This window comes from Hibiscus syriacus, unplaced genomic scaffold, assembly GCF_006381635.1.
Source record: "Hibiscus syriacus cultivar Baekdansim isolate YM2019G1 unplaced genomic scaffold, ASM638163v2 tig00111372_pilon, whole genome shotgun sequence".
Taxonomy (NCBI): Eukaryota; Viridiplantae; Streptophyta; class Magnoliopsida; order Malvales; family Malvaceae; genus Hibiscus; species Hibiscus syriacus.
The window spans coordinates 270,594-288,451 of NW_024063072.1; the positions used below are offsets into that span (position 1 = coordinate 270,594).

General features: G+C 36.6%; 1 pseudogene; it reads left to right on the forward strand.

Moving 5' to 3' along the window:
- The first annotated feature begins 15,159 nt into the window (after positions 1–15,159).
- LOC120159702 lies at positions 15,160–16,243 on the forward strand (annotated as a pseudogene).
- Positions 16,244–17,858: the final 1,615 nt, after the last annotated feature.

Consider the following 17,858-nt stretch of genomic DNA (forward strand, 5'->3'; position numbering starts at 1 on the left):
ATAATAAATTTTTCTTCAGGCCTTTCACGTGCCGCACATCTCGAACAACTTTAATTGTTCCATTATACATCTTCAATTTGATGGTTCCAACGCCAACGATCTCTAAGGCATGATCATTGCAACTATACACAGATCCTCCTGAGACAGGTTCAAAATGATGGAACCATTCTCTTCTTGAGGTCATGTGATATGTTGCTCCCGAATCAATGAGTCATATATCTGCAAATCGTTTTCTACCTTCCACGGTGGTTGACGCTTCACAGCATAGAGCATCTCCATCATCTGAAGTGTTTGCGGTATTGCCTTGTGGATTGGAGTTTTTATTTAAACTCCAACAATCCTTCTTTAAGTGACCCTTCTTTAAGTGACCCTTCTTTCCACAATTGTAGCACTTTAAATTCTTCTTGCTCCTCGAATTCGATCTACCATGTTTGTGACTGCTGCTTTGGTCACGTTCTGTTGATCTCCCTCTCATCGTTGTCATCGTTTTCAATGCTTCTGCTTGTTGCATATTTACTTGTATGTCTTCCTTGTTCTTGCGCCGATTTTCTTCTTGTAGAACAGCAGTTGCAACGTCATCGAAGACTAGACTAGTGACATTACTGTTTGTCAAGTTGATGATGAGTTGATCATACGAATCTGGTAGACTTTGAAGTAGAAGTTCAACACGTTCTTGTTCTCCTATTTTACAGCTTAAGGATGTAAGCTGAGAAAATAAAGTGTTCAGTGTATTTAAGTGTTCCGTCACTGAAGTAGTTTTGGCATACGGAGAGTGTACAATTTTCTCTTAAGGAAAATTTTATTGTGCAGCGATGTGGCCTCGTACAGTTTGGTGAGATGATCTCATATCTCCTTAGCTGTCTTCTTCTCCTCGATACTTGACAATACTTCATCTGCTAATGCTAGATGAAAGTTTTCCATAGCATTTTCGTCCATTTCGATCCATTTGTTGTCGTCTGTGAAATCTACTGGCCTTTCGCTGATAGCTGCTAGACAACCGTCTTTCCTCATGATGGCCTTCATCTTCAATTTCCACAATGAGAAAATTTCTCCCATTGAACTTTTCAATATCAAATTTCATTGCCATTGCTTCGTTTACGGATAGCTCCCACTATTTCACTATCGTGAATAGTTCTCTGGAACCTTCAAAGAATGGGTAATAACTTCTTACTTTCTTATGTTGGAGGATCCACCTTTGGTGGCAACCACAAAGACAATAAACAGATATTACACACTCTAATCTGGCTCGGATACTAATTGTTGCGGAAGACTGCTATCGGATAGAGCAAAATCGTAACTGATAATTTGAGAAAATAAAAATGAAGATAAAGAAGACACAAAATTTACGTGAAAAACCCCTAAATAATATAGGGTAAAAACCACGGGCAACGGTAGAAGAATTTCACTATGAGAAAATAGGGATTACAACCTCTCTCGATCTACCAAGGAGAAAACAATGATAATTTTCTCTTGATAAAAAGGAGAAAACAACTCTCAAGAAACTCTCTGAATTCTCTCTAGTATTGGAAGAAAGTTAGAATGTTTTGGGATGGTTTTGAAGCTAAATGAGGTAGTGTATTTATAGTTAAAGCCTTAAGAACTAATCTTATAAATACCCTAAATTACAATGACTAAATTTATCATTTACCCATTACATAAATTCAAAATTTGATGACCAAATTTTGACCACATTTGCCGTCCAATTATGTTACTATTTTCAATGCACCGAAAGTGCAAAGCTTTTCAATAAGATGGCCAAAAACATTAAAAAGGTGCTTAGTGTTTGAGATATCTTCTGGACTCTCGCTCGATATGTCGAAGTCGAAAGTGTACGGAATAGGAGTTGATGATTCACAATGCTCGGAGTGGGCAACGTCAATAAATTGTGATATGGATTCTTTCCCCACTAAATATTTGGGCTCCCGTTGGGATTTCGTCGCAATTCTACTGAGTTATGGAATCCGATATTGAAAAAGTTTCAATCCAGACTTGGTGGTTGGAAGAGAAATCTCCTATCGTCCGGCAGCTGTATAACCTTAATTAAGTCCGTTCTTTCTAACCTGCCGGTATACTATTTGTCCTTATTTCAGATGCCTTGTTCTATAGCTTCGAAACTCAATAAACTGATCGCGAGGTTTTTATGGGGCTTGAACTCGGAAAGGGCTATCCACTGGGTGAAATGGGATAATGTGAACAAGCCTAAGGAATTTGGTGGGTTAGGTGTTATGTATGGCTCAAAAAAAGTCTCGTTGTGGGGTTACGAATTATGTGGGTTGGGGGTGTGGGGGCGCAGCCCCGCGGTACGGTACAGGGTTGATTTTGTAATTATGTACCAGGGTTTTCTATTATAAATAGAGATGTAACCTAGACCTAAAAAGATCATTGAATAAAACTTCTAGCGCCGCCTAGGCACCGAGGACGTAAGCACATTGCCGAACCTCGTAAAATTCTCGTGTTCTTTCGTTTTCTTTACCCGTTTTCGTCAACAATTGGTATCAGATGTCAGGAGCAAAATTCGAAGTCGCGAAATTCGATGGTCAGGGTAACTTCGGATTATGGCAAACGAGGGTGAAGGATCTATTGGCGCAGCAAGGGATCTTGAAGGCTTTGCGACCTACAAAGCCGGCGTCGATGGATGAGGAAGATTGGGAAGAATTGCAGCAGCGAGCGGCAGGAACCATACGATTATGCTTGGCGGACGAGGTCATGTATCACGTCATGCATCTATCGTCTCCAGACGAAATTTGGAGGAAGTTGGAAAGTCAATTTATGTCCAAATCCTTAACGACAAAACTGTATCTGAAGCAGCGGCTGTATGGGCTGAAGAAGCAGGACGATCACGATTTGGCGCAACACGTGAATGTCTTCAATCAAATCGTTTCTGATCTGGCTCGGCTTGATGTGAAAATTGAGGATGAAGACAGAGCGATGATTCTGTTGTGTTCGTTGCCTTCCTCTTACGAACACATGGTGACTACTCTTACATATGGGAAAGAGACTATCAACGTTGAGGAGATTACTGCAGCCTTGTTGGCTCACAACCAGCGGAAGCAGAATGCAGGGGAAAGCTCTCAAGCCGATAGCTTATATGTCAAGGGTAATCGAGATCGTGGACGGAAGCCAGAGAAGGCAGGGTCCGGGAAGCGGAATTCCATATCCAAATCCAGGGATAAGAAGACGATTCATTGTTACAAGTGCAAGGAGGCGGGACATATGAAGCGAGACTATCCGAAGTTGAAAAAGCAGACCGATGAGAAGCGTGATGGCTCATCCAAGTCTGTGAACGTGGTCGAGGATGATACTTCTGATTGCAGTGAGGGTGATATGCTTTCTATTCAACGACACAATTGACGGATGCTTGGATTCTTGATTCTGGATGTTCTTATCACATCACGCCAAATAGGGAATGGTTTTCGACATACAGGCCGATTAATTCTGGTTCGGTTTATTTGGGTGATGATCGATGTTGCAATATTGTTGGTATTGGTGATATCAGAATTAAGATGCACGATGGCTCCGTTCGGACGTTGAGTGGTGTTCGACATATCCCAGACTTGAAGAAGAATTTGATTTCCTTGGGCACTTTGCACAAGAATGGTTTTATCCCTAAGGCTGACGAGGATAGGGAAGCCATTCGGATTGTTAAAGGAGCATTGACTGTGATGAAAGGCAAGATGACTGCAGGGAATATCTACAGATTGTTAGGGAGTACCGTTGCAGGTGGAGTTCACTCTGTTGAGTCCTGTGATGATACGACAAAATTGTGGCATATGCGCCTTGCTCATCTTAGTGAACGTGGTATGGGAATTACACAAGAGAAACTTGTTGCATGGTGTCAAAAGCTGTAAGCTCGATTTTGCAAGTATTGTGTTCTTGGTAAACAGACTAAGTCCGTTTCAAGACTGCGAAGCACACAACTCAAGGGATCTTGATTATGTGCATTCTGATGTATGGGGGCCTTCCACGACATCGTCTTTGGGTGGATCTAGGTACTATGTTACTTTTATTGATGATTTTTCACGGAAAGTTTGGGTGTATTTTTTGAAACAGAAATCTGAAGTTTTTGAGAAGTTCAAGTTGTGGAAAGCTGAGGTAGAAAACCAAACAGGACGAAAAATCAAGTGTTTGCGGTCTGATAATGGTACGGAGTACACAGATTCACAGTTCCTACAATTCTGTAAGGAGCATGGGATTCAGAGGCATTTTACAGTGCGCAAGACACCACAACAGAATGGTGTTGCGGAACGAATGAATAGGTCGTTGAATGAAAGAGCCAGATGTTTGCGGTTGAATGCGGGGCTTCCCAAACACTTCTGGGCTGAGGCTGTTAACATGGCGTGTTACCTTATCAACAGATCGCCAAGGGCATCGCTGGCTGGGAAAGTTGCAGAAGAGGTATGGACTGGTCATGTTAGTTTTGATAACTTACGGATTTTTGGTTGTCCTGCTTATGTTGCATGTACCTGCTAATGAGAGATCCAAACTTGATGTAAATCGAAGGAGTGCATTTTTCTGGGTTACAAGAAAGGTGTCAAAGGATTCAAGTTCTGGGATCCAGTTGCGAAGAAAGTTGTGATTAGTAGAGATGTCGTTTTGATGAACAGTCTATGTTGCAGCAGAAGCAGACACGACAGTGGTAGATTTCGAGCAGTTTCCAGTTGAGAAACCAGAAACTTCTCAACCGACTTCTGGTGGTTCCACTACGGATGATTTGCAGGATTATAGTCTCGCCAGAGACAGGTGAGACGGACGAATATAAAGCCTCCGAACAGATTGGGTTTTGAAGACTTGGTATCTTTTGCACTTACTGTTAGCAGTGATGATCCAGTTACTTTTCATGATGCCGTTACTAGTCAGGAAAACGACAAGTGGATGGCAGCCATGGTTGAGGAGATGGAGTCTTTGAATCACAATCGCACATGGGAGTTAGTTCCCCTTCCTGAGGGTAAGAAGCCGATTGGTTGCAAATGGGTGTATAAGAAGAAACCAGCAATAACAGAAAAAAAGAGGGGAGAAGTTCAAGGCTCGTTTGGTAGCGAAGGGTTTTTCACAGCAGAAAGGAGTTGATTATGATGAAATCTTTCTCCTGTGGTCAGGCACACTTCAATCCGAGCAGTACTTGCATTGGTGGCTAGTTGGGATTTGCATTTAGAGCAGATGGATGTTAAAACTGCTTTTTGCATGGTGATTTAGAGGAGCAGATCTACATGCGGCAACCTGAAGGTTTCACTCAACCTGGAAACGAGCATTTAGTTTGCAGATTGAAGAAATCTTTGTGGTTAAAACAGTCTCCGAGACAGTGGTATAAACGGTTTGACTCCTATATGATCAAGATTGGCTACAACCGATGTGAGTATGATTGTGTCTATGTTAAGAGCCTTGATGATGGTTCTTTTATTTTCTATTACTGTATGTTGATGATATGTTGATTGCTGCGAAGAACATGGATGAGTTATCGGTTTGAAAACTTTATTGAGTCAGGAATTTGATATGAAAGATTTAGGTGCTGCAAAAAATTCTTGGAATGGAAATTGCAGGGACAGAGACTCAAGGAAACTGCGGCTATCTCAACGGGGTTATGTTGAGAAAATGCTAGAAAGGTTTGCGATGAGCAGCGCGAAACCAGTTAGCACTCCATTGGCGAATCACTTTAAGCTCTCATCAGAACAGTGCCCTAAGACAGATAAGGAAGCTGAAAATATGGCAAAGGTTCTGTATTCTAATGTTGTTGGCTGCTTGATGTATGCGATGGTATGTACTCGTCCTGATTTAGCTCATGCTGTTAGTCAAGTTTGTAAGTACATGTCTAAACCTGGTAAGCAACATTGGGATGCAGTCAAGTGGATCTTTCGGTACTTAAAGGGTATTGTGGGACATGGAATTGTTTTTGGGAGTCAGCGGGATAATCCTTTGGTTGTAGGATATGTGGATTCAGACTATGCAGGTGACTTGGATAATAGAAGATCTACGACAGGGGTATGTGTTTACTCTTGGTGGAGGACCTATTTGCTGGAAGTCTACTGTTCAATCTGTCGTGGCACTATCTACAACTGAAGCTGAATACATGGCAGCGGCTGAAGCTGCAAAAGAAGCTTTATGGCTTACTGGTTTAGTGAAGGAGTTGGGTGTTCAACAAGGTGGAGTTCAGTTGCTTTGTGATAATCAAAGTGCTATTCACTTGGCTAAGAATCAGGTGTATCGTGCTAGAACTAAACATATTGATGTAAGGTTCCACAAGATCAGAGAGTTGGTTGCATCTGGAGAGGTTTTGTTTCAGAAGGTACATACTGATGAGAATGCCGCTGATATGTTCACCAAGCCAGTTACGACAGACAAGTTCAAGCATTGCTTGGACTTGTTGAATGTTTCGAGTTGTTAAAGAAGCAAGGTAACCCAACCCACATTGAAGTTTCCAAGGGGCAGGATATTCGCCAAGGTGGAGAATTGTTATGTATGGCTCATAAAAAGTCTCGTTGTGGGGTTACGAATTATGTGGGTTGGGGGTGTGGGGGCGCAGCCCCCGCGGTACGGTACAGGGTTGATTTTGTAATTATGTACCAGGGTTTTCTATTATAAATAGAGATGTAACCTAAACCTAAAAAGAGATCATTGAATAAAACTTCTAGCGCCGCCTAGGCACCGAGGACGTAAGCACATTGCCGAACCTCGTAAAATTCTCGTGTTCTTTCGTTTTCTTTACCCGTTTTCGTCAACATTAGGGCTATTTGACCTGAAGTTGAAGAATTGGTCTCTGTTGAAAAAGTGGCTTTGGAGTTTTGGGTCGGATTTCACAAGCTTGTGGAGATTGGTTATTGAAGCCAAGTACGGGGTTGATCATTACTCCTTATTTCCAAGGCCGGTGAATGTGAGGAAGTTATCTAGGATGTGTAGGAATATCTTCAATCCGCTGTTTTCGGATGCTGAAGTGTTTTTTGAGAGTACCCGATGCACCGTTGATGATGGCAGTCTTGTGGAATTCTGGGATGATTGTTGGACTGAAGTGCAGTCTCTGAAAACGACGTTCCTCGGGTCTTCGCAGTTGCGACAAGGAAATCGGGTAAGATAAATACGTTCGGTTCTAAAGAGAATAGAGTGTGGCGTTGGAACATTGAATTGATCAGACCATTATTCGAATGGGAAATCCCCATTTGGGAAGAATTTATGTGCGTGATAAATGTTAGGGGAGGAGGCGCTGTGAGTTCAGATCACCTAGTTTATAATAGATCGGTCAATGGCATGTATTCGTCTAGGAGTTTCTCTAATAGCATCACGAGCGAAGGGCTGGAAAAAGACTATTTGGAAACAGGGTTGGGCAAAGCTTACTCCACCCAAGGTGGAGGCCTTCGTTGTTAGAATATGCCCAAAAAACAATCATATGATGATTGTAATAATATATTTATTTATCGATTTTATTGAATAAAGACATTGTCACTATTATTTTCAGTTATGTGTTTGTGTTAACATAAACTGAAAGATAATAAAGTCCATAAAATAACTTTATTAAAAGATCCATAGTCAAGTATTATTATGGGCATGGACAATAATAATATGTTTAAGACTAACATGGTATTGATTGATGACAAGGAATTGTCATTGACATAGAGATGTCAGAATTGATACATGATTATATTGTTAGAGAACAATGTATTGGATTGACTCATCATGAGCATATGTCTTGGATTATTATGTAACGGTCATAACATTGCTCATGGTGATGACTATATGTATGATCCTAAGACTTGAGATCAATGTCATCCCAATATATATTGTTGTATGTTTTGATACAGTTAAACATGCTCCGTAACTGGTTACACTATAAAGACTGTTATTGAATATATTTCGATATATGTAGTGGGGTGTATATGGTTAAGATAGGATTTGTCCTTCCTACATAATAGGAAATATATCACAGGCCACTAGATTGAGTGATACTAGAAATGCATGTCCATGCTCGAATAAGTTGATATGTGATATCATATTCATTAATTATAGTCTACTTTAGATATCAAGAAACAATAGATGAACTATACAAGTGTGACTATTCTAAGACTTGTGTCTATTCTAGATATAAAGGAAAAAAATGTAATACATAAAAGAGTTAATCATGAAGATGATATGTCGAATCATAATTTATTGTAACTTAGGTGACAATGATATATTGCTAGATGTCACTCATTGTATGTAATATTAGAATTGTTCTAATAATTACTTCTAACGTTACAAAAACCTACAGGGTCACACCCTAGGATTGAAATGAGCAAAAATGTACAATTTGTTGTATGTTACTAAAATATATCTAGAGTTATGATATATATATTTGATATACATATGATTTTAATTATCCCGAATATAGTAAGTAAGCATTAAAAATGTAATTTAGATTACACTCTTTTAATTGGTATATATAATTCGGATAATTAAATAAGTTTTTAAATAAACAGTAAAATTATAATTCAGATTATAAGTCTTTAATGTATATTTAATTGAATTTATTAAATAATATTTTATTGTTAATTCGAAATAACTTTGAAAACCCTAAGATATTAGGGTAATAGATATAAAAGGGTGTGTTAGGTCTAACAGCCGTTTTTAAAAACACACACACATAAACCTTCAGCCGTTTTCTCTCAAAATAGTTTTAAGGAAAACAAATATTGCTCTCAATCGGGTGAACTGAGTAGAGGCCGAGACGTGATTTCATGGAGGCTTATGATTCGAACCAATCTACACCACCAGTATTCCCTGCCATTCTTGTTGTTTTTCAAGGAATCCGTTGTAAGTATTCGCATCCCTTCCTCCCAGTTTCGGATTTACGTACATGGATCGTTGGTGAGACCGTCGAATTTTGTTTCCGCTATGCCGTGGTGTGCGCCGACGGTCCCAACATTCGTTTGGAGTAGGGATGTGTAAATCCGGGTACCCGATTACCGGGTACCCAGAACATCCGGGTCTGTGATTTCTCGGCTCGTGTCCCGACCCGGATGTTCCGGGTACCCGGTAATCGGGTACCCGTATGTCAAGTACTCGGATACCCGAATTTTTTTCTTCAAATTATTAAATAAAAAACACACACAAATTTGAAGACTATAATCACTTGAAAATCAATAGGTATTCATATTTTATCAGCTTAAATTGTAGTTTTGTAGAAGCCTTATCAAGAAAAAGCAGCAATTCAAGACAAAAGCATAAAACAGATATGCATGAAAGAGGTTCTTTTGCATGCAAACAGTGCTATAATACAAGAACACAAATCGCATGGATAAAATGAGCTTTCTGATATATTGACATGCCAACAAATCCCCCGAGATAGTAAGTAAAAAAGCGATAACACCTGTCTCATTAATATGCAAGCTCACTAACTAACAGGAAGGAACAACTCAAAATTTCTAGAAGGAAGATAAATATAATATCTTTAAGGTATTCACTTTGTCACTGCCAAATAATAGTCCATAGAAAAATATCATGACTTCAAGGGGCCAATGATTTCTTGCTTTATCCAAACAGAATGAAAAGCAAGACACAAAGATGTTAGGCACATCTTAAATTCTTGGGACTGTAGTTAACGGACGCAAGCTATCATCATTTTCCTTAAAAGACTGCAAAATTGTTGAAGATAAGAACTAGAAACGATAATTGAATGCATAGAATCTAGAAAATATAATCTAAAAAAAAAATTAATCGAGTACCGGAAAAATCAATTTTTGTGTCCTGGGCCCGACCCAGAAAGTGTTGGGTCAGAAAAAAATCACCCTTTTTTATCCGGGTCGGGTAATTTTGTAAACCCTTAGTTTTGGAGACTAGTGTTTCAAGGGTTCCAACACTTTCGGGCTAGCTAAGCGGGGCGTTAACAGCATGGAGTCCCTCCTTGTGTCTTATGTCGCGAGAAGAATTAGAGACAATAATCATCTATTTTTCCACTGTAGAGTGACTTGGAAGGTATGGCAGAGGTGATGCTTACAATTGTCGATTGATTTTGTCGTCCCGAAGAGTCTCAAAGACCTCCTTTGTGCGTGGGCGAATAATCCGTTAAAGAGGGTTTCGAAACCCATCTGAAAAATGGCTTATTACGGGTTTATTTGGACTTTTTGTTTACATAGGAATGGGATTAGTTTAATGGAAAACCCTGTCTTGAAATCAGCTTTTTGATCTAGCTTTACGCAGGGTTGGATCGTGGTGTAAATTCAAGTGGCCTAAAGTAATTTTCAGTGTAGAGGAGTTCTGTCGGTGGCCTCACTTACAGCGGTTGTGATGACAAGGCAGGTAGCTGTTTGGATCGGTATGGGTGCCTTGCATTGGCATTTTGCCTCCGTTTTGTTGTTTTTGGAATATGAGGATTCTTCTCACTGTATGCCTATGTTATGTTGGTGTCAGCAATGGTTGTTGGATGTATGAGTCCTGGTGTATGTTTTGTTAATTTGTATTGCAACGCTGTAGTGCAGAAACGATGGTGCATTCCCGGTGGTTGTTCCTGTGCTGCTGCGGTTTCATCCATTGTCGAGCGTTCTGCAATGGTTGTACTGAGTGCATGCTGATGCTGTGTTGCTGGTCAATTGTGGGCGAGGTGGCATAAGGCTTTGGGAGTTGCAGGAGGTTTCCTTAGATTGGGGTTCTTGTTTACCTATTTGGCCACGTGCTGATTGGCCACGTTGCTGATGGGTTTTGACCTAATTTAGCATTGCTTTTGGTTTAATCTGCTGTTCTGTGTAGCTAGTTGGTAACCATACCATGGGAGTGTTGGATTATGCGTTGTTGCAAGTTATTTGGTTCCCTGCAGCTTTTCAAATGTTTGTTTGGGGTTAGAGTGGTGGTTGTTGGATAAGTGTGGGTTACATTATGTATGTATATGGTATCTTTTGACATTTCAGGTGCACTCTTTTTCCTCCAACTATAGTAGAGGAGGTTTTTTAATGAAGTTCATGTATTTGTTTTATTTTGTATGTGTTTTATATTAACACCATACAAATCCTTTTCAAAAAATAATATTAATAAATTTAATCTTCTAAATTTATAAACCTTATTAATTTGATCCTAAAAATTCCTTTATCGAGTATTTTATTATTTCTCTTTAATTGTTTTTTTTTCTTTGAATAGCGAAGTTCTTTTTTGGGGGGTTAAGACCCTAAGCACTTGGGGTGTGCAAAGAAATGAATTGGGCTGATCTCATAACTCACACGTTTAGAGATGGTGGAAGTGGGCAATTTTCTTTAGCTTTCTTCATGATCCTTTGGCCCTTCAATTGCCTTGGGACGATCTACTGTTTCTTAAATAACTTGATCCTTGAACCATCCACTGGGATCATCAAATCTTGATTCAAGCTACTCTCAAACTTGGTACATTGACCCTTTCATTCGGAATCTTCTCATTTGCATACTGACTGAACCTGTTGAAATCTCTAATGCATTCCTTTATTTCCTTGCTTCAGCCCTAAAAATTCCTTCTTTTTATCTTACAAGCAATGTATGTCTTTCATAATTCCTCCCAAACCCTTCACCTTTCTCAACAATGGCTTCTTTCTTCTTCCTCTTCTCACTTCTCAGCAAGCTTCTTATGTACGCACAACTGTTTTCAACATGGGCCTGTCCATCCTTACCTAGGGTTGTTCCAGGATCACTCGTTGCCGGAGATGATCGTGAAAAATGGTAAAATCGCTGAAATGCTGCAAGATTTTAGTGTTAAAAACTAGCTAAAATATCATGAGTTTTTGGTTCTTCTTCTTTCTCTTAAACTCCACATGATGCATTTCATGGTGCAACTTTTTTTGGGTAGAACTCGGGGCACCGTCAGCTTTCAGCCACGGGTTGGTGTATCTTGACTTACGTCGGCTTCGTCTTATCTAATAACTGACAAAACCTCTCTTTTTTAGTTTTTTCCTAGGCAATTCATGTTTGACAGTCATCGCATTGCAAAAGTATTAGGATAATGATTTGAAAAGAAAAAAAAAAGTTTATATGAGATAATAAAAAAAATTATTTTTTTAGATAAGGTGTAATGAATATATAAGGAGAAGTTTACAGAAAAAATTGATATCTTCGAAATATTCAGAGCACCTTATTTTTTAAGCTCTTCATCTCCACCGATAAGGAGTATGATATAATCGAAATGCCCAATAAAGATTTGCTCATTATTTGCCTCCTCTTCGCTTCTGCTCTCTCAGAATCCGGTTTTCTTTGTTTTGCAATCAGTGTTTTCAAATTCATAAAGAACCCACACTCTATACATGAACACGTCAAGTACTCCGATAACTTTCTGAAAGCAATAATTGCTCCGATCAAATTCTTGAAAACGCTAGCTCCAGCCGATTTTTTCTTGTACTGTTCATTTCACCCTATTTGAGAATATAATGTTGGATTAAAATCTATAATTATATTATATATATATATATATTATATATATATATATTATATATATATATATAATTTATATTGTTATCGTAAAGTATGACACACTAATTGACCAATTATATTAATGTGTCATATGTATTAAAATGTCATGAAATTAAAGTCTATATACGATAAGTTATATTTATAATTTGATGACGAGCATAATTATAATACTTAATATATTGACCTAATTTCATTAAAGAGGTTGTGATCCCAAAAAATAGGTTAACTTGTATTACTCTTATCTAGCGGTGCTTAATGAGTTGAGCAGTTCGAACTAGACTCGGTCAAAGTTCGTTAATTTTTTTTATATAATTTTTGAGGTAATTATTTTAAAAAATTATTTCATTCAAAAAATACTAATTTACTAATAGATAACAGAAAAGATGATAAATTACTAATCTATTAATTTTCTAATAAACCATAAAAAATACTAAATTATTAATTAGTATTTTACTACACTAAAAAATCAAACCATATTTATTATTTTAATGTATTTGTGAATCGTTACTTTGGAGTTTAGACTTTGAAATTGTTTCATACACTCTTTTGATTATTTTTTGTTAAATTTATTAATTTATGTTTATATTAAGCTCTGTATAGTATTAGTAGATTTTACCTATAATTAAGAAAATAAAGTAAAAATTTCGGTGAGCTTAACGAGCAATGAGTCGAGTAACAAGTTTTTTTAACGAGCAAGAGTCGAGCAAAAAATTAAGGAGCTTAATGAACAACAAGTCGAGTTGAGCAACAAAATTTTTTAACGAGCACGAGTCGAGCACTATCCAACTCGCGATCGACTCGCTCGATAAACACTCTTACTCTTATATCATCAAAGAAACACGACAAGAGAAAACTTATCTTCTTGGAAAGATCACAGGCAAAGAAATATTTAAAGATATAAAGCCATCAATTATTTCATATACAATTTCATATTTAATACTCTATTCTTGATAATTTGATATGATTAAATCCATATTGTTTTCATATTTATTATGATTTGATTCTTACGAATATGTTTTCAATACCCATACAAGTTTTTTTTTTCGAAATTTAATCCCAACAATTTTTCCCAATTCGTGGGTTTAGATTAAAATATTATTATTAATAATAAATAAAAGTATTCATTTTTTTTACTAAACAAAAAAAAAAAGAAATTGATAATTGAACGTGGGACAACTCAATTTGACTATTTATTTCTTCAAAAGACAACGATATATACATATCAACAACAACAACAACAAATACAAAACAAACAAGAAAGCAAAACACCCCTATTCTCATTAAGATTACTAACATTCATCTCGCCATTTTTTGCTTCTTTATCCCATCGTCCTCCCTCTATCATAACATTCTTCCTTGCACTATTATCAACCCTACCCTCCATACTAACCTTAAAAACACCCCTCACAAATCACAACAAAATTGACTCAAAGATGATAATATTTAACTCGAAAAAAGACTCTCGCGACGAGAAAAAATTCAGAGAAAAATTTTTTTTTTTTAAATAGGTTGTATGATTATAAGGGTAATAAATGTTCAGACTATTTAAAAAAATTTGTCTATGTTATACAATTTACATCCCTTTCCTTCTATATAACTATCTATTTGTTCACTCACCTATTACTTAGTTTTTATTTTGTTACTCAACTATTTTTTTTTAAATCATACTTAATGTTATATTTTGGCTATGTTTTGGTCACTCATCGTTAAAAAATAATTATGATGTTGATACAGAAACTTTATTATTTTTCAACACTAACGTAACATTATCTTATGACGACATGTGAGCATCACTATTATTTTTTTAACGATGAGTGACCAAAACAGAACCAAAACATAATGTTAAGTACGATTTTAAAAAATAATAATGTGGATGACCAAATATGTAGTTTACCCTATTCTTTTGAATTTGTAACGTGATGGATTCTTTTTGTTAAGGTGATGCTTCATTTTTAGATTGGTATGCTTAATTAAGAGTGCTTTAAAAGAAAAATCACGAAATATCCAACGTCAAAGTGTGAGAATTTGAAATTTAATCAAACTAATAATATAAATATTATACAAGAAATATAAATATCTAAATTTGGAAGAAGAAGAAAATTTCATTAAAAACAAGAGTTAATTGTATCATATGTCCTTAAACTATAACTCTTATTTTAAATTGGTCCTTAAACTTTTGAATATTCCAATTTCATCCCAAACCTATGACTCTCGTTCTAAATTAGTCCTTAAACTTTTGAATATTCTAATTTCATCGCCAAATTCATCCAAATATGTAATTAGTTTCAACCATAGTTTATCCTAAAAAAATGTCAAACATATAATAATATAATTTGGTCTAATGATTTTATTAACAATGGATGTGATTACTATATACGTATAGTATGGGATGAAATTATAATATTCAAAAAGTTTGGGGGACCAATTTAGAAAGAATGTCATCGTTTGCGGATGAAATTGGAATATTCAAAAGTTTGAGTACTAATTTAGAATGAAAATCATAGTTTAGAGATTACATTGGAATATTTAAAAGTTTTGGAGATCAATTTAAAATAAAGATTATACTTTGAGGACATGTGATTCAATTAACTCTAAAAACAAATAAATTAATTACAAATGAAATATCCTTCCCATCACGTGCTAATATAGGAAATTTCATAGCGTACACTACAGTTGAACGCCTACCGAATTAATATCTTTTATTTTTTTTTTAAAAAATCCCACATTTATATATAAACACTTAGAGCCACCATAACTATGTCACCTATGTTTGCTCTCATTTGCGTTGTTTTTTTTTTTCATCTCAAAGAATCAAATCATTAAAAAGGCTTGGATTTCTTCAAAAACCCAGATTCTTGAAGTGGATTTATGGAGTGGGTTCGAGGAGAAACAATTGGATATGGAACTTTCGGCACTGTGAATTTGGTGTTGCCAAAAACAGGATTTCCGAAATTTCCATTAATGGCTGTCAAGTGCTGTGAAAATGGTAACTCGACTTCTCTTAAGAACGAGAAGCAAGTGCTGGATCAACTCGGTTCTTGCCCACAAATCATCCGTTCGGCGACGATTATAGTGTTGAGAATCGTGGGAAGTTCTACAATCTGTTCTTGGAGTATGCTGATGAAGGAAGCTTGGCCGATCACGTTAAGCGAAACGGCGGGAGATTGATGGAATCCGATGTTAAAAGATTCGTTAAATCGATACTTAGAGGGCTGAACTTCGTTCATTCCAAAGGGTTTGTTCATTGTGATGTTAAGCTTCAAAATGTTCTTTTGTTCGGTAACGGCGATGTCAAGTTGGCTGATTTTGGATTGGCGAAGAGAAACGGTGAAAAACAGAGGAGGTTCGAAATCAGGGGAACACCTTCGAATATGTCGCCGGAGTCAATCAATGGAAACGTTTATGATTTCCCGGTGGATATATGGGCAGTCGGATGCGTTTTCGTTTAGATGTTTACTGGGAAAACGGCTTGGGATTTAGAACCAGGAAAAAACAAGGCGGATTTGTTGATTAAAATCGGGGTGAGCGATGAATTGCCTGGGATTCCCCGGGAGTTGTCGGAGGAAGGAAAAGATTTTCTGGGGAAGTGTTTTCCAAGGATCCAAACAAGAGATGGACGGCTGAGATGCTCCTGGACCATCCTTTCATGGCCGCCGACGACGATGAAACTACTGATCCATTTCCATCAACGCCTTCACAATGTTGTTTGAAATTCTCGGAATCTCCGAGATGTCCTTTCGATTTTCCAGATCGGGTTTCGAGTGTGAATCGGTTTCCCAGAAAATTCAAGCAGTGTTTCGTCGGCTTTGGATCGGATTCGAGAATTGGCTTTGGACGAGCACTAATTGGTTTGCGGCAGCTGGATCGGCTTGAGGTAGAAGGAGATGGTATTTTGCCTTAATCAGAATCAAAATCAGACGTTTTTTCATATGTAACATTGATTAGAAAACATTGAAGTGGACTGACTTTTTGGTGATGAGGAGTTGTGATTGTACAACCCATTCTTTATTTATTCTTGTACATTTCATTTCTCAGAAAATATTTTCAAACTGAAATTCAATCAATGTACCTGGCGAATAGTTAAATTCGATTTTAAAATTTAATTAATATTTAATTTGAATTTAACTTGAAATTTTAACAAATCAAATGAAATAAAAATTAATTCGACTCGATACATTTGTGAATAATTCGTACCAAATCATTAGAAGAGGAGGCATTTTGAGTTGAATTAGGTATCAAATCAAATATCTAATGATCTTTTAGTTGAGAAATAACAAAGGTGGGTGAAGTTTTGATCTAATGTTTGAGAGTGGTAAGCTAAACCATTTCAGTTCACCAAACCGTGTGTTGTATTATTCTCATTAGAGTTGTTAGTTTCAACTACTTTGACTTTGATTCATATTTATGGAGAGTGTGAACTCAAACTTATGCTTGTTTCCACGTCGAGTGGAATACCCAGGTTGACTCTGGGACAAGGCAGCCCAACCAATAAGGAACTGAGTTGGGACTTGTACATATTTCTTTAAAAAAAATTACAGGGTAAACTATCTATTTGGTAGCTATCTATTTTTGTATTTTCTGTTTTGATCACTCAATTATATGTTTTTAAGAAAATCATATATAAACATTAGGTTTTATTTCTATTTTGGTCCTGGGTCACTTTTTTAGGAAGACTTATTAACTTTTTATCAAAATTTATAATTAAACCGATCATAGAAAAATTAGTAATGACATTATTTATTCCGTGACTTTTACTTTGTGATTATCAATTTTAATATTACTTTTTTTTATTTCTCTAGCAACCATGTATGAGATGGCGATGATGCCTACAAGACCAGATTGCAGACGAGAGGACTTGGATTATGAACTATAACAGGAAAGTAACAAGTGCCAAATTTCTTATAAACAACTAGAGAGCATTCCTGCTGCACATAATAACTTGAAAGTTGGAGACATTTGTGTCTTTGAACTGATCAAAGAAAATGAAAATCATTACAAGTTTCCATTTTTTTTCAGCTGCTTATATTGCTAGTTGGTCTTCAATGAGATTGTGCGAGTATAGAATATTATACTAATTATAATTGATCTATATACCATGAGGTTGATATGTTTCTTAACCTTTTGTTGATGTGAAAGTTGGGGAAAAATTTACATCAACGGTCAGTGACCAAAACAAAAACAAAATGTAACACTTGGTACGGTTTTATCGAAATATAATTAATGATTAAAACAAAAATATAAAAATGAAATACCAGTAATTTACCCACAATTAAAGTATTAATATAAAATTTTGAATTGTTAAATTATTTAAAATATCCATGTTTAAATTGTGGCATTGTTACCTCTCTCCATTATAAAATAGAAATTGAAAAAACATTAATTGAATTTCAACCATGTGCCCACTTATTACAAACTCTTCACATTTACAAAATAATTAATTAAAAACTAATTTTGATTTGCCAAAAACTTGGTTTG